The sequence below is a fragment of the Brachionichthys hirsutus genome, unplaced genomic scaffold, assembly GCF_040956055.1.
Source record: "Brachionichthys hirsutus isolate HB-005 unplaced genomic scaffold, CSIRO-AGI_Bhir_v1 contig_1145, whole genome shotgun sequence".
In the NCBI taxonomy this organism is placed as follows: Eukaryota; Metazoa; Chordata; class Actinopteri; order Lophiiformes; family Brachionichthyidae; genus Brachionichthys; species Brachionichthys hirsutus.
In genome coordinates this window covers 904,130-909,748 of record NW_027180315.1, presented here as the reverse complement: position 1 = coordinate 909,748, position 5,619 = coordinate 904,130, and the positions used below count along the sequence as shown (strand labels likewise).

The following is a 5,619-nucleotide window of genomic DNA, read 5'->3' as shown; positions in this document are numbered from 1 at the left end:
AACGATTCGTCCTCGTCTGTTTTTAAGGTCGGTGGCGTAAACTCCAGTGGCGGGCGGTCAGGGCATGCAAGGCCTTCTCTGCTTGCCTAACATAACCAGAAATCAAGAACACATGATCATATTTATGATAAAATCAATTTAATTTTATGTATATATATATATATATATATTCTTCACATTCATGTTATATTATATTACAGTGATGTATTTTTAGGTGAGAGTTTTTATCCAATCAGAATTCAGCTAGCTTGTGTTGCCAGGCGGATTTCATAGTACCAGTGGCAAGTACTGTCCGTCTGAGACCTTCAGAGTTGAGTTGATAGACAGTTGCGATAGCCAATCAGATCACGAGTTGGTGAAAGTAAGGCCTTCCTGCCTGTGATTGGATACTCCGTGTGAGGGGGCAGCGCTAGGCATATTGCGTCATCAGCTAATCAGCTGGCACCGGCACGGCGCGACCGACCGAAGATAAAACCACAATTATTCCTGCGCTTTTAACCCACAACGGCCGAAGGAGGGGAAAGTGTGTATTTGGTTGTGGATATTCTTGAAAGGCCATTTTCAAGACGGACCTTTACAGAGAAGCTACTAGCTTCGGCTCGGGAGAGCTAGCTTCAAGCTAGCTCCGGAGCTAGCTAACCTGTCCCGGGTGGGGAAAGGATTTGTACGCCGCTTCCAGGCTTCAAACTTTTGGCTTACGGCTTCCGAGAGTCGCTGCAAATTGTTCTGCTGGGAATGCCTTTTGTTTGCAAGGGATTGATTTAATGTTTGGAGCAACACTGGATTTAGGAACTTTAAGAAAGGAGAATGGATTTTGTTTTCAAACGGGACAGCCGTTTTGGTGAGTACCAACATTTTATTTATTTAACATGATAACGAAATAAAATCACAGATATACCGTAAATGCAATGTGTGTAAATAATGTGGTGCGCCGGTGCAGCTGTGTGATTGTAGTGGAAGTACAACACGTTGTGTTGCAGTCTTTCTTATATTAAACTGCAAGTTCGCAATTTAAAGCTTCATGGTGGACTTTAAAACGTTTTGGAAAAATAATGTTAAATTCCCTTTTATTTATAACTTTGATAGTACCACGTATAGTGGTAAGTTTTAATTGCTGATGCAGTTTATTGATTTTTAAATGCTCCGGAAAAAATATCCTGTGTTGTACACGATTGAGGTGATGCAGCACCCAGTAGTGCGTAAGTGTGTGTTTGTACATTATTTCTAAAGCCGTGTCATAAATGATGGTATTATGAGGGGTATTTATTCAAGTCGGACTAAGTAGGACTTCACTGAAGGCCTAGGTGTAAAATGCACCGCCCACCACTGGTAAACTCGATCCATTCCGTTTGGTGTTGTTTTGCTGCCCGCTCGCTCCACGGAAGCGGACTGTCTCCGTTAAAATCAAAACATCAGCGCTAGTGCGTCCATTTGTCTCCGCTTCAGAGTGGAATCCGTTCAATGATTGGCTATAACAATAAGACGGACAGAAGCAATGTTTTTCTTGTTATTCTTATTACATTAATGTGCATATTGCATTGAAATGCACCAGCGCTCGTTGGACTCATGGCCCAGCAGCCCTTTGAGCTTGTCTGCTTTAATAAACAACTGAAGTTGTTCAAAGAGTGTGTTTTGTTATCAGTTTGAGTCCAGATGTGGTTTCATTGAGACAGAAATTTATGGATTCCTACAAAGTAAAAGTATTCATGTTCATTTAATTCAAATGAGGGTCCAGATTGACTCAGACGGACTCATCATGTTATGTGTTCAGGAACCTGTTTGTAACTTCTCATTGTTGGTTTAACTCCAATGTAGAAAAGAGAAGAAACAACCGCTAATGTTGAACATGCAAAGTAAGACTTTAGGGGAGAAAGGATGCAATTATTGAGGGTGAGAAGAAAAAAGTAACTTAAAGTAATAAGTAACTAGTTAGTTTTGGACTAACTTACTTTTTCCAGCAAGTAACTAGTAATAAGTAATATATTACTGATCTTAAGTAACTTGCCCAACACTGCTGGTGAGGGAGTCTAAGGTGCTTTCACACTGTCGCTCTTTGCTCCCTTTTAAACTGACCAGAGTTCCTTTCCTCGGATAATCCGCTCCGTTTGGGCCAGTGGGAACGCGCATCCGGACTCTGGAGAGGATCAAAAAAGTCCGCCTGAAAAGGAGGGTCTCGGTTCCTTTCGGCGGAGCAAAGGCAGGATCAGCTGTACGTAGTGATGCTACACGGTACATCTCCGGTAGAGGAAGTACAGCGCGCACCCCAAGTTGCTCTGCAGGGGAAGCTCAGTTACCAGAAAAACTAAAAGTGGTGAAATATGTACCGCTGTGTGTAGATTTCATTAACTAAATATGCGTTATAATTCTTTAATATTTTTTTCAGAACCAGCTACGTATCACCGGTAACTGATACGACTTCTCCCTGCAGCTCCACGGTGCTTTAACACAGTCCAGCGCAGAGCGGAGAATCAGCTGATCAGCAGCGCGATAGTTTCTCATTCCGTTGTTCTGAACTGATCCGGAGACTTTACTGATCCCCAGCGACTTTGTGTTTGTTAAAAACGACTAGCGTTGTGTAACATTTATGATTTAGGCCAGAGCAAAGTAAGCTTCCCTCCAGCCGCAACTGCGCACTCAAAAAAAAACACGGGAGAGGGCGGGACTTCCCCGTCTACTTTGTCCAATCGTGCACCCTTAGGTTCTGTCCAAGGCCTGAAATGTGGAAGTTTTTCCTTGCCTGTCGCCAAAGTGCTTACTCTTGTATGTCAAGTTGGTTTCTGTCTTTCACTCCTGTTACCTGTAAAGTGAGACGACTGTCTGCTGTCTGTTCTGATCTGATGCAATATAACTTAAAATTCATAAAATTAATTAATTATTATTTTTATTTCATTTTTATTATTATTATTATTTTATTTTATTTATTATCATTGAAAATGTTTGGTCATTGTGAAACAACCTACCATATTCACTTAGTAGTGTGCAGATGGCAGGAGGTTATCTGGCTGTAGCACCGGCATTTTTACGCTGTCTTCACGCTGCACTTCACGCTGTCATGGCAACGACACAAATCACGTCACACTCAAACATCTGTCCTATCTCTGGGGACTGAGCCCCCTAAGGGTCTGAGTCTAGAACCGCCACTGGGGCACACTTCTTACATTATGTGTGGTTGAAACTGTCAGAACAAGCGTCTTCCGGCAGATGCTGACAGAAGATTCAAGATTCAAGATTCAAGATACTTTATTATCATTATGCGAAAATAATAAAATCGTGTGAAGGCCCACAGCTTAAGGCACACACCGGAACCTAATCAAAACCAAAACTAAATTGGACATGTTACTGCAGTTTTCAGACTGAAATCAGTAAAATGACCTGAAAACAAGTTGAAACTGTCAGAACAAGCTTCTTCTGGCAGAGCCTGACAAAAAAAACATGCAACTGCAGTGTTCAGACTGAAATCATCAAAATGACCTGAAACAAGTTGAAACTGTCAGAACAAGCTTCTTCTGGCAGAGCCTGACAAAAGGACATGCTACTGCAGTGTTCAGACTGAAATCAGCCGAATGACCTCAAAACAAGTTGAAACTGTCAGAACAAGTCGATCAAAGGCCTACAGTGCATATAAGAAGGATTGCGTCCCACATCAGCCACGTGTACACTACGCCACACTTAATCGGAAATGACAAATACTTTTTTTCACAGGGAAAGGATGCCCCGCTTTAGCAGGGCGTAAAAAATTGACTTCAACTCTCGTTGTTCCACTCCACGGGAATCTTTAGTAAAAGGCGAAAGATTTATACGATCTGAAGTGAAGCAAGAGCGATCTACCTCTCATTGAAAGTCAGACCGACCCCATTTCTGACAACAAGACTTTCAGTCCTGGTTCATCTCAGAATATCACCCACACTGATCTCCAGTCAGCATGCAACAGTCACTGGTTTTACACAAGGCAGGAGGAGGGTGCACCGTTCCTGGCAGCACTGCAATACCAGGTCAATGCGTAGAGCGAGTGAGGCAAGCCCCTTTCTCAGCTCCCAGTTCTAAAAATCTGCTTAATACGGTATCCTCCAACAGAGGACATATCAGATATTAAACTGATAACAACAGATTTTTTTTTTTGTTTGTTTTTTTTTTCTTATTTTTTCCTACACCTATTTTCCATACCCTCCTCACAAGCTAAGGGAGCCTCCCGATAATCCGGAAAGACCTTACTGCCAAGGAGTGACCACTATCTCAGCCAAAAGGCCGAGAAGCGATGAGCCCAGCTCGTTTGGCGCAGGTGCCAACTGCCTGAAACCTATCCCTCAGGTCGTGGTGCAGACACATGCTGACCAGAGTAAAAGCTGCTGATTCAAACTCGGCTTGTGGTCCGAAGCTCACATTGACTATATTATATTTATTTATTTATTTCGACCACGTAAACAACAAAGAATACTAGAAAGACAATCAGAGACTGCAGACCCCGCCTCCAAAAGACTCTTCGATCTTGTGAGACAGTAAACAGGGCTTCTGGATCAGAAGGGCCAAACCTGTTCTAGCTTGCTGCTCCGGAACGTACTACAAGACTCCTTCTGGACTCTTTTTCCCATCATGCCATTCGTGTCCCTCCCTCGTAAAGTGGCAGTTTACAGCACAGGCACGATTCCAGATGTAAAAATAATTCTAGAATCTGGATCCAGATCCGGATCAACGCCATTCTCGGGGAGGAACGAGTCACGGACAGAACCTTGCTTGTAAAATTTTCAAGTCGATTGGGTTACTAGTTTTTGAGTTATGCGCTCGGACAGACAAACAGACAGACAAACAAACGCACCCAATTGCAATACCCTTGCCTGCTCTTCGGTGAGGGTAATTATTAAGAATCCATTCGGCTTTTACAGACTGTAACAGGCAGCAAACCAGCCATCAGGAAACAAAATGATTTATTTTTTTAAACATTTCTATATACAGATTGAATTCATCCATCCATCCATCTTCATCCGCTTATCCGGGGCCGGGTCGCGGGGGCAGCAGCCCAAGCAGGGAAGCCCAGACTTCCCTCTCCCCGGCCACTTCCTCTAGCTCTTCCGGGGGGACCGGATTCTCATCCCGGCCGCTTCACATGCGGCTGCGAACCGATCCAGTGAGAGGTCATATAGGGAGCGGGACACCCCTTATCAGGGACTATCCGGTACCCCTGAATAGACCTTACCGGGGAGGCTGAGGAGTGTGATCCCTCTATAGTTGGAACACACCCTCCGGTCCCCCTTCTTATAAAGAGGGACCACCACCCCGGTCTGCCAATCCAAGATTGAATTTGACTCACAAAATATTGTAAATGGTCAAAGACAAAATCTTATTTAAGTTTGTCTTGAGGATTTGCCCTCTGCGTGATAAACACATGTCCCTTAAGCAAAGATCAAGTGAAGATGAGGATGAGGGTTTCTTCTTCTGCTTCTTCATTTACAGAAGCGCTCATGGAGGTCTGCAGGTTGATGTGGAGTAAACGTTGTTGGGCCCCGCTGGCCTGGGGTAGACTTATTCAATCTCAATTGAGAACAGCTCGGTCACCACGCTCTCATAGGACCTGAGAGGGACACAAAAGAACACAGAGGACAGAACATGTCTCAACTCCAACCC

The 5,619-nt window shown here is 43.7% G+C and overlaps 1 non-coding gene and 1 pseudogene across 1 annotated transcript; both read right to left on the bottom strand.

The window, feature by feature from the left end:
• Positions 1 to 3,710: 3,710 nt before the first annotated feature.
• LOC137912464 (U5 spliceosomal RNA) lies at positions 3,711 to 3,822 on the bottom strand. Its single transcript, XR_011106321.1, has one exon. It is a non-coding gene; the product is annotated as a U5 spliceosomal RNA (small nuclear RNA).
• A 133-nt stretch (positions 3,823 to 3,955) lies between these two features.
• LOC137912406 (U2 spliceosomal RNA) lies at positions 3,956 to 4,180 on the bottom strand (annotated as a pseudogene).
• Between the last annotated feature and the right edge of the window lie 1,439 nt (positions 4,181 to 5,619).